The following is an 18329-nucleotide window of genomic DNA, read 5'->3' on the forward strand; positions in this document are numbered from 1 at the left end:
ATCTCAAATTCAAATATATGTATAGATTTTATGTTGAATTCAAATCATAGTACATGTATGCTCTAGCTAGATGTTCGGAATCTAAACCATGTATGATATACTACGTACAATGTGTTTAACAAGCACAACACACACACATACACACACAACAAACACCATTTAGACTAGTAAGGTACACGTGCATTGCACGCATGAGATTTGCAACCAAATTATGAATAAATACCACATTATAGCATGTAAGCTTTGAGTCATATATGCATGATGTAGATGTTCGTTTAATTCTTATAGTTCATTTCATTCAAAACCATCTAGTTTTATAAGAAAGCTAATCTATGTTAAGATTCATGGAATTGTGCGTTGTAAGGCATAAAGTAAAAAAAATGGCAAATCATGTAGAAAAGTATTTGAGCAATTCTGATATGGAAGATTCTAGAACAAAGAAGAAGTGCTTGTGTTTTGAGGTTTCTGCATTATGCTTAAGTTCAACCATGGAGTCTTCTAGATTGTACATGTGGCAAAATCTGGTGGAATCTAGATGATATCCAACGGCCAGTTGTGCTCAAATTTGCCATCTCCGCACCATCGGATTAGCCTCATCCAATGACCATCTTTCAAAGTTAAAGTTGTCCGCACACTATATAAAAAATTTAAAAATATTATATATATATAGGGGTATAGATATAGATATGTGATGCGAAAGCCACCAATCATCTCCAATTAGAATAATGTGTCCATACACGGATGCAATGTGGCCAAATGATGTCTGCCATCGATATCTCAAATACAAATCAGTCTGACCTTGTTCAATGTGTATACAGTACAACATGATCGTTTCCAAACCACACCATGCATATCTCAGTTATATTCATGCATGCATGGGTTTCAAACATCATGGTCTATTATTCAAATATTTGAATTCTACTTTACGTTGATTATGACGTCACCTAGTCTTTTACACCCACACAGTCATCTTCTCTTTATAATTGTACCATTAACTTTCTCTCATGCATGCATGCACACATAGTACCAGTCGGCATTATCCATCGCACACATGCAATCTTTTTCTTCAGGTCGGTCTCCCATGCATGCACACACACACCTCCCCCTCCCCATCATATCGGTCATTCTTTATCTCTCACGTGCATGCGCAACGATCGATGTTCCTCTATGTGTGTGTGTGTATAGCTAGGTCTTTCATAGTTTTCCACACAAACCGATCAATCTATATGTCTAGTGAGGTCTCACCCTCTTTCCCACGTCCACATCGATCAATCTATACCTCTCTATATAGGATTACATAGCTAATACACCCACTTTAATTATATATCCAACGTCCCCCTCTCATCATCCATGCCTCCGCTTCATCTCTCAGACGCGTGCACAGTGGCGAAGACAGGGGCCAACAAGGGCCATGCCCCCTCCCCTAACATCACTATATATCGAGGCTAGTATGAATGTGATCATTAGACAATTGCTGGTAAAATGGTTTAAGTTGATGAATTGGCCCTCCTCGTAAAGGATTAGCAATGCTTGCCCCCCTAGCTCATTTATTTTTCATGGCTCCGCCACTGCGCGCAACAGCGCACGTTCTTGCCCCCTCTCTTCAAATATCGATCTCGCACTTGTGCACTCCTTTATAGTCTCCCTCCACTTGGCCCTTCGCACCATCTTCTAGCCCCCCACCGGATTTTGCCACATGTACAATCTAGCAGACTCCATGGTTGAACTTAAGCATAACGCACAAACCTCAAAACACAAGTGCTTCTCCTTTATTCTAGAATCTTCCGTATCATAACTGCCCAAACTTTTTTTTCTTGTTGAATTGCCATTATTTGTTTCTACTTTATGCTTTACTACGCACAATTCCATGAATCATAAAATAGATTAAGGGCTTCTTTGATTCAAAGGATTCTCAAAGGAATTTTGGAGGATTCTAATCCTTAGGAATTTTTCCTATCTTGGTTTTTTGATTCATAGGTTTGTAAACCATAGAAAATTGTCCTTAGGATTCATTTGCACTAGATTTCATAGGAAACATCCCATCCACTCAAACCACTTTGAAACAATCCTGCGTTTTTCTATGCACAATCAAACACTCGTACAATCCTGTAGGGTTCAAGACGACATTCCACTCTAATCCCATGTTTTTCGTATTCCCGCGTTTGGGAAATCCTATGAATCAAAGAGGCCATAGCTTTTTTATAAAAACTAATTTATTTTGAATGAGATGAACTATAAAAATTAAACGAAGGTCTACATCAGGCATATATGACTCAGATCTTACATGCTATAGTGTGGTATTTATTCATAATTTGGTTGCCAAATCTGATGCGTGCAATGCACGTGTACCTTACTAGTACTTCGAGTATGTGCAAACACGTAAATTAGAATTCCAATGGCACACTACACAGTGTCTCTCTTACAGTTCATGAAGCTACGTGGCACATGTGGAGGCGTTGTCGTGACCTCCTTGTGTGGACTGATCACAGTGACGTGTTGCTGCTTCTAGAAGAATGTACTCGTCCTCTCTGAGCCACACTAGCGGTACATGCACGAAGCGAAGATGTGCACGCACGCCACGCACGCACTCATTCCCTCGCACGCACACGCGGGTACACGGGGCGACGCATTTTTGTACGAAGATCCACCCCATGTGATAATTTGACGCGTGTAAAGTCCTTCATTTCATTGATGGTCAATTAATACAGTGCATGCAAATTGAGTGGATGTGAGGGCGGAAGAAAGACATTACTAATTCACTACGCGCATGCGAGTAGTTAAATCATGGGGTGCCAGTACTTCCTTTGGTCTCCTTTGTATTTTGTGCCAATTTTTGACCATATTTGTAAGTAACATAATATTTATGCATGTCATAAAAAGTGGCACAAAAAAGGGGGACAATAAACCAGGACGCAGGCAGCATGATCAATTTTTGCCAGGGCTACTATTGGTGGCCTTTGTATTTAAATATGGACGAAGTGGAGTAGTACTATCTTTATCTTAGCCTTGTAGGGCTCTCCCAGCTCCTAGGCTCACCTCCCCGCCTCGCCCACTGGATCCCGCCATGGAGAATCCCGCCATCCCAGGGTCCCGCGGGCTGCCCTCTCGCTACGGCCCGCAGCACTGCCGCCTTTGAGCGAAACCCACATGTGTTTTAGAGGGGATCCATTGCTCTAGAATCACAGATCGGTGGTGCCGGAGGACATGCCAGGGCTGCGTTTCAAGTGATGGGAAGCAAGGGCAAATCGGATCAAGGAAGCATCGAATCGATTGGAGAGAAGTTCCAAGGAGCTGCGCCTGGCGCAGCACAAGGCGGAGGCACAAGTCGATCTCGGGGGAGAGATGCTAAGGGATGTCAGCATCTGGCAGCATTGTATTGATTTCGAGCTAGGGCTAATGGCAGAGATCATATTCACGGAGTCGACTGCGGATGAAAGAACATGCATGCTTGTGCAATGGCATGAGCAGCCGGTGCAACTGTTAAAATGGGTGGTAGGAGAGGCCAAATCTCGGGACCAGTTGCGGCGGCGCCGGTGGGCATCAGGGCATGCATCGTAGGCGAGGTGAGCTGCCCTCCTTCCCTGCCAGTGATGCAGTGACCTAGTCGGTTGCTACTGCAGTGAACTTGCAATGCTATGTCTATTTGCAACCTTGACAATCACTCCATCTATATGTATTGTTTTCCTGTAAAAAATACTTGGTCGTTTGGAAAAAGGTGGTAATTGATTTATCACTAGTTTTAGAATGCTTGGTCGTGACAATCAACCGAAGCCACAACCAGAAGTCTCCATCGCATAAGTACTTTACAGTCGGTCGCACCAACAGACGGTCGGTCGGACCCGCGTCTCACCGAAGGGACACACATCGGCTTGGTCTGACATGTATGACCAGTTACATCACTGACTTGTGCGACCGCATTTGAGCAGTGTAGTACTCCCTCTATCTCAGTTTACAAGTCTTGCACGTGTACCTAGGTTGTTAATTTGACCAACTTAATAAGAGGCGTACATTACGAAAAATATATCATTACAAACTTCAAATATTCTATTTTTGAATGACATATTTTTATGTTAAACAATTTATGTTCTACTAAACTCATCAGGAGTACTTGAAATTTATGTTCCACTAAACTCATCGGGAGCCGTTTCGGGCCTCGAAACCAAAACCATCAATTAATCTTTACCTTGTTCCCATCACAGTCCAAAGTACTAGTGCTACAATTAAGTGCAAGCCTGCTCACACATACCAGTATGTACCAAACCTGAATGTGTTCCCACTATGCAGGTTTTAGTACTAGTGCTAGTACTTAGGTTATAAAAGGGGGAACTACCTAACCGAAAATTACTCTACCTTCATCCACATAAGTCCTCCTTCTTTGTCCGTCCTTGCCATGGCCGGTGTGCAGAGCTCTAGATCGAGAACTATCTGAACTACTCGTAACAAGGGAGTGGCAACCAAGGCTGCAAAAAAAAGAGGGCTCGCCGCCATGCAGAGACCTCGAAAGATCTCTCACGGGCAGGCGATGGCTCCCAGGAGCGCCCTAGCTGCGGAGGTGAACATGCCGAGCTGGCGGCGCTAGAGTCGTTATCCCTCGACGGCATGCCCGATCAGCTCAATAAGCACCTCAATAAGCAAAAGGAGTTCATCCACGGCTTGGTGGAGCTGCTAAAGGAGAGCCTCGACGACATGCCCGCTGAGCTCAATGAGCAGGGGGAGATGACTGATGGCTTGGTGATGCTGCTGAAGAAGAGCATTGCCTCAGAGAAGAAGGTGACCAGCGAAATCCTACATCTTTGGGAGGACAAGGCGAAGCTCTGCCACGAGCTCGACCTGCTGAAGGAGGAGAACGCCGGCTGGAAGAAGCTGCATGAGAATAGTAGTTCCTCGATGAAGATGCTGCAGGCCCTCATCAGGGAACAGAAGGAGGAGTTGGCGAAGCTCTGCATCGAGCACCCGGCTGCTATCAAGGTACGTAATGCGGCCGTGGAACAGATGATGAAGGCTCGCATCGAGAAATCCCGCATCATGGACACAATGAATAAGATGGCGGAGGAGACGCGCAAGGAGATGGAGGTCGTGGAGGCGATGAAGAAGCAGTTACGACTCCATGGCCAGCAACCCTTCATGTAGTGAGAGCAGCGCCCCAGACTTGTGTGTGTGTCTTCCTTATTTTTTGGGGTGATAATCTTCCTTCTTCTTTTGCTCTTGTGTTTCTTCTTTTGCTTTGGGTGTTTCGCCGCACGTGTCACCTTCTCTGTGAGGCATGAATAGAACAATGCTAAAAATAAGATGACTAGGAAATTAGATCATTCTTTATCGCCAATAGAACATGCCTCTTGCTAGTAATATATAATAAGAGTAGAGAGTAGAGGATATGGCACTGGGCTGCCGTGTTTCGTGCTCCTCCATCGTACTCCAGTGGAAAACTTGAGTATACCGCATGGTTCTTTGCTCCTCCTCAGGTCGTTGGAACATTTATACAAGCAGTCAAATCACAAGGCCCCGCCTTCCAGCAGTAATGAGCCGTCATATCACAAAGGCCCTCGCCTCTCTTGAAACCGACCTAGCTAGACTGCCCCACCCTCTAGCCTTTTAAAGAATGTATACTTTTGTATAGTAGTAGGATCGATGGATTGCACCATGGAGCAAAACTAACAAGATGAAATTAAAGAAAAAAAGGTGGTATGTGCTTAAATGGGGTGCTAAATTCTATTATATAAATTAGCATACCTATTTAATTCTTGGGTTCTTATTATTTATGCCACTAGTTTGTGTATCACTACTTAGTTTTGCCATTAGAAGTTACAACTACTCAAAAATGCCATCAATCTGTGAGATGCCTCCTCAAAAATGCAATTAGATATCTAAAAATGCCATCGTTAAGATAGATGTTTGCTCAAAATGCCATTAGACATTGTGATTTTCACGTCAAAACCATTGACCATGTTACATGACAAAAATAAGCCGATTCTCACAATGATAAGTGTGGCCCCGCTTCTCTGGAGTAACCAAGCAAACAATTTTATAGGAAAATAAGAACGCTGTTGGGATCAAGTAGGCCCCACACTTTATTTTAATGTAGTGAGATAGAGGGAGAGCTGGCATGTTGGTCCATCAGTATTTATGTCATTATAACATGGCAAAAGAGATTTGAGTCACAATAATGGTGTCCAGCACAACACACCCCTCAAATAAAACTAAGCACCCTAAAATTCTTTGACAAAACTAAGCCCCCTGAAATTCTTTGACAACTAAACTGCTGGCTATATATATGATGTTGGCCATATATATTGTACGTATATAATGTGAAGAAATGAGTGGTTGTCGTAGTACTATACCAACTAAAATATGAACTGTAAGAAATAGTAGTATGTACATACTGAGGAGTTAAAGTAACAAGAAGAAACATAACATATATAGTTCTGCTGGGGGCTCAGCACAACACACCCCTCAAATAAAACTAAGCACACCCGAAATTAAACTAAGCAACTAATCTGGTAGACACTGCATTAGAACCACCATGAGCAATGACACTGCCGCCTTACTCGGAGTCCGCATCCACGTCCTCGACTTCATCCTTGTCCCTCTTGCTCTTGGCCGATACTTCTTTGCTTGAACCGCACACTTGGCTCTTGCTCTTCATCCAACCCTTGTAGATATTGAAACAAAGGTAGCCATCCATTGCAGCGTAGTGGATGTGGTATATATCTACTACATTCCACTGCCATGCACGATGAAACGTGTGCGGAGGTTTCTTCGGTTTACCGTACGAAGGATGAACCATGGCTCCTGCAAGGGTCAGCATTGAAGGCTTATCACGAGAGGACACCAGCCCTTTCTTCTGGAGGTCAATGGGGTTGCCTACAACGAGGCCTATCCGACCCAGGATTTCCTTGTCATTCCTAAAGTCTATAGTAACGAATTTGACTAGGCCGCACTTGAGGAACTCCTTAAATTCCTCGCACTCAATGTCGGCATGGCATATGTGGTAGACCAAGCATAAGTCATGCATGCAAACCTGGATCATAGTGGGCTTCTTCTTCTCTACCTCCTTTAGATTCTTCTCGCTTCCCAGGACTATGGTGTACTGTAGCACCCCGGTGTAATGTTGCTACAGTAACCCCTCGGGTTAAGTTAATCATTTTGCTAAACAAGTGTTTGATCATCCTTGGTTCTCTCTCTCTTTTCAAATTCAAGTTGAATTCAATTTCAAATTCTGAGTGAATTTCAAAAATGCTCAAACATGAAAACTAAAATGTTCATCATGTGTAAAATATTCTCCTGGTAATATTGGTGGTGATCCAACATTTTTGCAAAATGCCTATGTGGCCTAAAATAGCTAAAACAGAAAAGTTCTATAAAAAGAAAAAGGAAAAAAGAGAAAAGGGAGAGGAAAGAGGAACCCCCTCCCTGGACCGAACCCACCTGGGCCGGCCCACCTAACCCACCCAGGCTGGCCCACCTACCTCTCCCATGTTTCCCCCTCCCCACTGTTCGTCCGACCGGGCGCGTCCCGCTCGTCCCCGCCAGACCGGGCACACCGCCCTGTACTCCACGTCACCGGCGAGAGGGGATAAGGCCCCGACGCCTTGGGCTCCTTCCCCACTCGCCCACTTGCCCTCTCTCTCCCTCGTCCTCTCCACCTCTCCCCTCTTCTCTCGCTCGATTGCTCCTCTCCCCCTCTGCCGAGTGCCATCGCCATTGTTCTCCGTCGACCACGCGGCCATTGGCCACCCCGCGCCTCGCTAGCACGTCCACAAGACGCGCCGTCGACCCCTACTTCGACTACGCCTCGCCATCTCGAGGAGCACCACGGGTAGCGGATCGAGCCGCCCTCCCTCCGCCTCTGCTCCGGCGATCCCCTTCGACTCCGGCGACGCCTGCTGTTGCTACTAACCTTCCAGGGGCTTTACGTAGCCACCTGGTGAGCCTCGCCTCTCCCCCGTGTCTTCTCGCCGTTGTCGCGCCCGTAGGCGCCGTTCCCCACATGTCCGAGCTCGCCTCCGCCGAGCTCATCGCCGGCCATGTTTCGGTGACCAAACGCCCGCGCAAGCGTGTCCATCATGCTCGCCCGCACGTGTAGACGCCGTACGTACTCAGCACCACTCGTTTTGCTCGCCGTTGCCCCATTTGCAAGCTCGTCGTGCCTCGGGTCTCCGCCGTCCATGTCGCCGATGATGACTCCGTCCATCCCAGCCTCGGAAGAGACCACGAATGGCTGCACCCAAGCCCCTGCTTTCGAGCGCACTACCCGACGCTCCTTTTGAACGCCTGTAGCCTCGTCCCCGATGAGGCCCGACGCCAACCGCCGCCCACGCTCGTAGCCGGCGCCGTTTCTGGCAGCTCCAGCTCCGGCCGGCCTCACCACGCGACGCGGCGAGCTCTCCTCGTTCGAACGCGCCAAGTCCCGCGCCTAATGACTCCCTGTGGCGCGATTCCGGCGAAGTCCGGCGAGCCCCGCCGCTGTTTTGGTCGCCGGCGGCGAAACCCCGCCACCGCCGACGTGGCGCACCTGGGGCCCACCTATGGGTCACTGCCCGTGGGCCACATGGCCCCAGTTGACCATGTTGACCATGGTCAACTGTGCTGACTGGGCACATAGTGTCACTGACACGTGGGCCCCACCACGTAATTAAACTAATTAGAACATTTTTATAATTAAAACTAATTAGTTAGCCTAATCAGTCACTGACATGTGGGGACCTACTGCTAATTAACTCTATTTAATTAAAATAACCCACTGTTAGCCCTATGTGTATGACATGTGGGACCCACTGGTCAGTTTGACCTGGTCAGCAGTCCTGTTGACTGCTGACGTCATCAACATGTCATGCTGACATCATATTTCCTTTTCTGTCAATTTAACTAATTTCTGGAAATGCTTTAATCTTTGAAAATTTATAGAAATTAAACCGTAACTCCGATGAAAATGTTTTCTATATGAAAGTTGCTCAGAAAAATCCCACAAATCCGAATGCGCGGTCCATTCACCTGTCACATGCCCCTAGTATGCTGAACATGGAACCGTCCCCTCTCTTTCATTTGTCCGGAATTCGTCTAACGCCGGGGATTCATCCTCGGGTGTTTATCCCCTCCATTTGCAACGTGTAGTACTACGTTAGGACAACCCTAGCTCTGCCTATCATCATGTTATGCCTTGTGATGCATTGTTTGCTCTGTATTTACTGTTTCTTCCCCCTCTTCTCTCCGGTAGACCCCGAGACCAATGTTGCCCCTGTGATCGACTACGTCGATGACGACCCCTCCTTGCCAGAGCAACCAGGCAAGCAAACCCCCTTGAGCATTTCGATATCGCCCATTTCTTTCCCTCTCATGCTTGCATTAGAACTGCTATTGTTTTCAGTATGATCCTACTCTAATGCATAGCCTGTTTTTGTTACCTTCTTATTGTTACCTTACCTGCTTATCCTAAACTGCTTAGTATAGGTTGGTTAGTGATCCATCAGTGACCCCCACCTTATCCCATTTGCCTCGCCTTATGTTCAATGACTCGATCAACGTGATCGACGTCCAGGCCCCGACACCGCACATCACCCCCTAGTTGTACGACTCTACAGAGTTACCATCGAGTGCCGAGGGTGGAATCTCTTACATCACTCCTGATGAGATCTCTGTAGTGTAGCTATACGGTCGAGGTCATCGAGGGTGATTTCCTCCTTAACCACTTCCGTTACGGCTCTGTCGTGCAACTCATCAAATGTGAACCTCGAGGGTGGATCCTCTTACGTTCACCTTGATGATAACATTGAGTGGGATTCACCGGGGGTGACTCCTCTGGTTTTCCCTTTGGTGTTAGACACACAGTTACTATGGTTACTATGACTTTGCACTAAGCCATGTTACTAAAGACGGGTCGGCCCTGAGGGGTACCGGCGCGAGCTTAATAGCGAGTTATGTGGATTCGGGTTGACCAGGAAGGTGCCCGCGAAATACTTACGAGGCGTGGCCGGGAATTCTTAGCCCTTGCCACAAGTACTCGAGACGGGGCGACGGGGTCACATCGATCGTGAGTCTCCGCTCGTTACCGCGTGCTCCTAATCCACTACGATTTGGATATTTGATCCGAGGGTCCTCTGGCCTGATAGCACTAACCATCATGTGGGCATTGTATGGGCGTTCTGCGTCGTATGCATCAGCCGAAGCTTAATTGACGTCAGCGACTGAGCGGCGCGCGCCGGGTTGGACTGCGTAAGCTCCTGCCTTGTTTAAGGAGGTAGCTAGGTCTGCTCACCGGCCGCGTACGCAACGTGCAGGAGTTCCCGGGGAGATGGCCCATGACCCCTGGGGGCATAGGTCTAGTCCGACGTGTTCACCTCTCTATTAAGCCTAGGTCGGGTTGCGGCGTATTGTTTGGCCGAGGCCGGGCATGACCCAGGAAAGTGTGTCCGGCCGGAGTTAATCGAGCGTGGTGGGTAAGTTGGTGCACCCCTGCAGGGAAGAAAACATCTATCGATAGCCTGTCCTATGGTAACGGACACTTGGAGTTGTATCCTGGTTGATACAACTAGAACTGGATACTTGATATGAGAAATGGATAGTATGGCTCTGGGATTGCTTTCTCGCTGGGAGTCGAGAAAGGATCTCTGGCCGAGGTTGATAACACTACTACTTTACGTTATGTTGATCTGTACTCTTCTAGATGCTTGAAGATGCTAGTCTTTGATAGGCTAGGCTTTCCCCTTCCCTTCTGGCATTCTGCAGTTTAGTCCACAGATACAACCCATTCCTTTGATACAGATGCATACTTAGTTTAGATCTGAAGTAAGTCTTGCGAGTACTTTGGATGAGTACTCACGGTTGCTTTGCTACTTCTTTTCCCCCATACCCGATTGTTGCGACTAGATGACGGATCCCAGGAGCCAGACGACATCACTGATGACTATTGCTACCCTGAGGGTGCCTACTACTACATGATGGCCGCTGACAACTTGGAGTAGTTAGGAGGCTCCCAGGTAGGAGGCCTTGCCTTTTCGATCGATGTTGTTTTTGTGCTAGCCTTCTTAAGGAAAACTTGTTTAACTCATGTATGTACTCAGATATTGTTGCTTCCGCTGACTCTTGTGTTTTTGAGCTTATGTATTCGAGCCCTCGAGGCCCCTAGCTTGTAATATAAAGCTTGTATTATTTTAATTTGCGTCTGGAGTTGTGTTGTGATATCTTCCCGTGATTCCTTGATCTTGATCGTACACATTTGCGTGTATGATTAGTGTACGGTCAAATCGGGGACGTCACAAGTTGGTATCAGAGCTGACTTCCTGTAGGTAGCCCCCTTTCCAACTCCTTGGCCGAAGTTGATTCTAGTCACTACAAAATCTTTTACTAACATGGTTGTGTGTCTTACGGGCCCACGTCGCCATATGGGTGGTATTAGGATCTTTTACTCATCGATCTTTACTCTGGGACTCTGATCTCTCTTCTATTCGGGTTTAAATGGTTTTACTAATTCTAACATTATGATCCCGTGACCACATTCACTCTAAAGCTGGATAAGTCATAATTTTTCCTTAGAATAGTATTCTGGATAGTACACACACTGTCGTGATGACAACGAAGTGGTATCCATTGTACCTCTTTCATTATGCATGTTTCATCATGAATGATCCTTGTTTTTACAAATGCTCAATGCTGAACTACCCCCTGTTACATGTTAGCAGGATGGTTAGACCCGCTGGTCATGGCCGTGGTGCCAACGATCCACCACCACCCGAATTCATTGCTGGAATGATGCAGCAATTTGAGCTGAACCGCCAGTTCATGGAAGGAATGATGGCTCGGTTTCCTCGTCCGAACATGAATCAACAACCAACCCCAGGAACTCTGCAGGACTTCATGCGTCTCAACCCAACTATTTACCGCAGCTCAACTCAACCCCTTGATGCTGATGACTGGCTCTGCGACATCACGTATGAAATGGAGTCTGCTAGTGTGGCCCCTGCTAGCTATGTCACCTTTGCATCTTTCTTTTTGAAGGGTCCCGCTGCTCAATGGTGGGACAGCCATAGGCGTACCCTGCCTGCTGGAACGGTCATCACTTGGCCGGATTTCCAAGATGCTTTCCATGCCCGCTTCATTCCTCAGGGAATTGTGGACAGGAAGAAGTGAGAGTTCCGCAACCTCACCCAAGGCAACAATATTGTAGATGCTTACCAGCGGGAATTTCTGGACTTGTCTTGTTATGCTGAAGAAGACATTGCAACTGATGCTCGTAGGCAAGAAAAGTTCAGTGATGGACTTCACCCTGATATTAAGCTAGCACTGGTCGCTCATGACTTTGGCGACTTCGCCACCTTGGTGAACAAGGCTATTCAGGTTGAGACTGGTCTTCAGGAACACCGGGGATCCCTCAGGCGCAGCCGTGATGCTTGTTGGGGAACGTAGCAGAAATTCAAAATTTTCCTACGTGTCACCAAGATCTATCTATGGAGAGACCAGCAACGAGGGGAAGGAGAGTGCATCTACATACCCTTGTAGATCGTTAAGCGGAAGCGTTCAAGTGAACGGGGTCGATGGAGTCGTACTCGTCGTGATCCAAATCACCGATGATCAAGTGCCGAACGCACGGCACCTCCGCGTTCAACACACGTACAGCCCGGTGACGTCTCCCATGCCTTGATCCAGCAAGGAAGAGAGGGAGAGTTGAGGAAGACTCCATCCAGCAGCAGCACAACGGCGTGGTGGTGATGGAGGAGCATGGCTATCCTGCAGGGCTTCGCCAAGCACCACAGAAGAGGAGGGAGAGAGAGATGCAGGGCTGCACCAACGAGAGAAAGGTGTGTTATGGGCAGCCCTAGGCCTCACTATATATAGGGAAGGGGAGGGGCGCGCCCTAGGGTTCCCACTCCCCTAGGGGGGCGGCGGCCCTAGATGGGGAGGTCTCCCCCCCAAGGCACCTAGGAGGTGCCTTCCCTCCTTGGGACTCTTCCTTAGGGTTCCCCCTTCACCCTAGGCGCATGGGCCATAAGGGAAGTGGCGCCCCAGCCCACTTTGGGCTGGATCCCTTCCCACTTCAGCCCATGGGACCCTCCGGGATAGGTGGCCCCACCCGGTGGGCCCCGGGACCCTTCCGGTGGTCCCGGTACAATACCATGACCCGAAACTTGTCCCGATGGCCGAAATAGGACTTCCTATATAAAATCTTTTACCTCCGACGTCCTTGGATCTCATCCGGGACTCCGAACAACATTCGGTAACCACATACAAACTTCCTTTATAACCCTAGCGTCATCGAACCTTAAGTGTGTAGACCCTACGGGTTCGGGAAGCATGCAGACATGACCGAGACGTTCTCCGGTCAATAACCAACAGCGGGATCTGGATACCCATGTTGGCTCCCACATGTTCCACGATGATCTCATCGGATGAACCACGATGTCAAGGACTTAATCAATCCCGTATTCAATTCCCTTTGTCTAGCGGTACGATACTTGCCCGAGATTCGATCGTCGGTATCCTGATACCTTGTTCAATCTCGTTACTGGCAAGTCTCTTTACTCGTTCCGTAACACATCATCCCGTGATCAACTCCTTGATCACATTGTGCACATTATGATGATGTCCTACCGAGTGGGCCCAGAGATACCTCTCCATTTACACGGAGTGACAAATCCCAGTCTCGATTCGTGCCAACCCAACAGACAGTTTCGGAGATACCTGTAGTGCACCTTTATAGTCACCCAGTTACGTTGTGACGTTTGGTACACCCAAAGCATTCCTACGGTATCCGGGAGTTGCACAATCTCATGGTCTAAGGAAATGATACTTGACATTAGAAAAGCTTTAGCATACGAACTACATGATCTTGTGCTAGGCTTAGGATTGGGTCTTGTCCATCACATCATTCTCCTAATGATGTGATCCCGTTATCAACGACATCCAATGTCCATGGTCAGGAAACCGTAACCATCTATTGATCAACGAGCTAGTCAACTAGAGGCTTACTAGGGACATGGTGTTGTCTATGTATCCACACATGTATCTGAGTTTCCTATCAATACAATTCTAGCATGGATAATAAACGATTATCATGAACAAGGAAATATAATAATAACTAATTTATTATTGCCTCTAGGGCATATTTCCAACAGTCTCCCACTTGCACTAGAGTCAATAATCCAGTTCACATCGATATGTGATTAACACTCAGGGTCACATCCCCATGTGACTAATACCCAAAGAGTTTACTAGAGTCAATAATTTAGTTCACATTACCATGTGATTAACACTCAATGAGTTCTGGGTTTGATCATGTTTTGCTTGTGAGAGAGGTTTTAGTCAACGGGTCTGAATCTTTCAGATCCGTATGTACTTCACAAATTTCTTATGTCATTTTGTAGATGCAACTACTACGCTACATTTGGAGCTATTCCAAATAACTGTTCTACTATACAAATCCAGTTTACTACTTAGAATAATCTGGATTAGTGTCAAAGTTTGCATCGGCGTAACCCTTTACGACGAACTCTTTTACCACCTCCATAATCGAGAAAATTCCTTAGTCCACTAGTTACTAAGGATAACTTTGACCGCTGTCTTGTGATCCATTCTTAGATCACTCTTGTACCCCTTGACTGACTCATGGCAAGGCACACTTCAGGTGCGGTACACAGCATAGCATACCGTAGAGCCTATGTCTTAAGCATAGGGGACGACCTTCGTCCTTTCTCTCTATTCTGCCGTGGTCGAGCTTTAAGTCTTAACTTCATACCTTACAACTCAGGCAAGAACTCTTTCTTTGACTGATCCATCTTGAACACCTTCAAGATCATGTCAAGGAATGTGCTCATTTGAAAGTACCATTAAGCGTTTTGATCTATCCTTATAGATCTTGATGCTCAATGTTCAAGTAGCTTAATCCAGGCTTTCCATTGAAAAACACTTTTCAAATAACCCTATATGGTTTCCAGAAATCCTACATCATTTCCGATCAACAACATGTTAACAACACATACTCATCGGAAATTCTATAGTGCTCCCACTCACTTCTTTGGAAATACAAGTTTCTCATAAACTTTGTATAAACCCAAAATCTTTGATCATCATCAAAGCATACATTCCAACTCCGAGATGCTCACTCCAGTCCTTAGAAGGATTGCTGGAGCTTTGCATCCTTATTAGCATCTTTTCATGATTGACAAAAACCTTTCGGTTGTATCACATACAACCTTTCCTCAAGAAAATCATCGAGGAAACAATGTTTTGACATCCTATCTGCAAGATTTCATAAATAATGCAATGAGAGCTAATATAATTCCAACAGACTCTTAGCATCGCTACGAGTGAGAAAATCTCACCATAGTCAACTCCTTGAACTTGTCAGAAAACATCTTAACGACAAGTCGAGCTTTCTTAATGGTGATACTTACCATCATTGTTCGTCTTCCTTTTAAAATCCATCTGCACTCAACAGCCTTACGACCATCGAGCTGTTCTGCCAAAGTCTACACTTTGTTTTCATACATGGATCCTCTCTCGGATTTTATGGCCTCGAGCCATTTATCGGAATCCGGGCCCACCATCGCTTCTCCATAGCTCGTAGGTTCATTGTTGTCTAGCAACATGACTTCCAAGAGAGGATTACGTACCACTCTGAAGTAGTACGCATCCTTGTCATCCAACGAGGTTTGGTAGTGACTTGATCTGAAGTTTCATGATCACTATCATAAGCTTCCACTTCAATTGGTGTAGGTGCCACAGGAACAACTTCCTGTGCCCTGCCACACACTAGTTGAAGAGACGGTTCAATAACCTCATCAAGTCTCCACCATCCTCCCACTCAATTCTTTCGAGAGAAACTTTTCCTCGAGAAAGGACCTGATTCTAGAAACAATCCCTTATTGCTTTTGAATCTGAGACAGGAGGTATACCCAACTGTTTTGGGTGTCCTATGAAGATGCATTTATCCGCTTTGGGTTCGAGCTTATCAGCCTGAAACTTTTTCGCATAAGCGTCGCAGCCCCAAGCTTTTAAGAAATGACAGCTTAGGTTTCTCTAAACCATAGTTCATACGGTGTCATCTCATCGGAATTACGTGGTGCCCCTTTTAAAGTGAATGTGGTTGTCTCTAATGCCTAACCCATAAACTATTGTGGTAATTCGATAAGAGACATCATGGTATGCATCATATCCAATAGGGTGCAGTTATGATGTTCGGACACACCATCACACTATGGTGTTCCAGGCTGTATTGGTTATGAAACAATTTCCACAATGTCTTAATTTTGTGCCAAACTCGTAATTCAGATATTCATCTCTATGATCATATCATAGATCTTTTATCCTCTTGTCACGACGATCTTTCAACTTCACCCTGAAATTACTTGAACCTTTCAATAATTCAGACTCGTGATTCATCAAGTAAATATACTCAACATCTACTCAAATCATCTGTGAAGTGAGAACATAATGATATCCACTACATGCCTCAGCACTCATTGGACTGCACACATCAAAATGTATTACTTCCAGCAAGTTGCTTTCTAGTTCCATTTTACTGAAAACGAGGCTTTCAGTCATCTTGCCCATGTGGTATGATTTGCATGTTTCAAGTGATTCAAAATCAAGTGAGTCCAAACGGTCCATTTGCATGGAGTTTCTTCATGCATATATACCAATAGGCACGGTTCGCATGTCTCAAGTGATTCAAAAACGAGTGAGCCCAAAGATCCATCAACATGGAGCTTCTTCATGCGTTTTATACCAATATGACTTACGTGGCAGTGCCACAAGTAGGTGGTACTATCATTACTATCTTATATCTTTTGGCATGAACATGTATATCACTACGATCGAGATTCAATGAGCCATTCATTTTAGGTGTAAGACCATTGAAGGTATTATTCAAATAAACAGAGTAACCATTATTCTCCTTAAATGAATAACCGTGTTGCGACAGACGTAATCCAATCATGTCTATGCTCAATGCAAACACCAAATAACAATTATTTAGGTTTAACACCAATCTCGATGGTAGAGGGAGCGTGCGATGCTTGATCATATCAACATTGGAAATACTTCCAACACATATCGCCAGCTCACCTTTAGCTAGTCTCCGTTTATTCCGTAGCCTTTTATTTCAAGTTACTAACACTTAGCAACCGAACCGGTATCTAATACCCTGGTGCTACTAGGAGTACTAGTAAAGTACACATCAACACAATGTATATCCAATATACTTTTATCGACCTTGCCAGCCTTCTTATCTACCAAGTATCTAGGGTAATTCTGCTCCAGTGGTTGTTCCCCTTATTACAGAAGCACTCAGTCTCGGGTTTGGGTTCAACCTTGGGTTTCTTCACTAGAGCAGCAGCTGAATTGCCGTTTCATGAAGTATCCCTTCTTGCCCTTGCCCTTCTTGAAACTAGTGGTTTCACCAACCATCAACAATTGACGCTCCTTCTTGATTTCTACTTTCGCGGTGTCAAACATCGCGAATATCTCAAGGATCATCATATATGTCCCTGATATATCATAGTTCATCACGAAGCTCTAGCAGCTTGGTGGTAATGACTTCGGAGAAACATCACTATCTCATCTGGAAGATCAACTCCCACTCGATTCAAATGATTGTTGCACTCAGACAACCTGAGCACAAGTTCAACAATTGAGCTTTTCTCCCTAGTTTGTAGGCTAAGAAAATCGCCGGAGGTCTTATACCTCTTGACGTGGGCACGAGCCTGAAATCCCAATTTCAGCCCTCGAAACATCTCATATGTTTCGCGACGTTTCAAAACCGTCTTCGGTGCCTCAACTCTAAACCGTTTAACTGAACTATCACGTAGTTATCAAAATGTGTATGTCAGATGTTCGCAACATCCACAGACAACGTTCGAGGTTCAGCACACTGAGCGGTGCATTAAGGACATAAGCCTTCTATGAAGCAATGAGGACAATCCTCAGTTTACGGACCTAGTCCGCATAATTGCTACTATCAACTTTCAACTAAATTTTCTCTAGGAACATATCTAAACAGTAGAACTGAAGCGCGAGCTACGACATAATTTGCGAAGGCCTTTTGACTATGTTCAGGATAATTAAGTTCATCTTATGAACTCCCACTCAGATAGACATCCCTCTAGTCATCTAAGTGATTACATGATCCGAGTCAACTAGGCCGTGTCCGATCATCACGTGAGACGGACTAGCCAACGTCGGTGAACATCTTCATGTTGATCGTATCTTCTATACGACTCATGCTCGACCTTTCGGTCTTCTATGTTCCGAGGCCATGTCTGTACATGCTAGGCTCGTCAAGTCAACCTAAGTGTTTGCATGTGTTCCGAGGCCATGTCTGTACATACTAGGCTCGTCAA

This window comes from Triticum urartu, chromosome 6 (assembly GCF_003073215.2).
Source record: "Triticum urartu cultivar G1812 chromosome 6, Tu2.1, whole genome shotgun sequence".
NCBI lineage: Eukaryota > Viridiplantae > Streptophyta > Magnoliopsida > Poales > Poaceae > Triticum > Triticum urartu.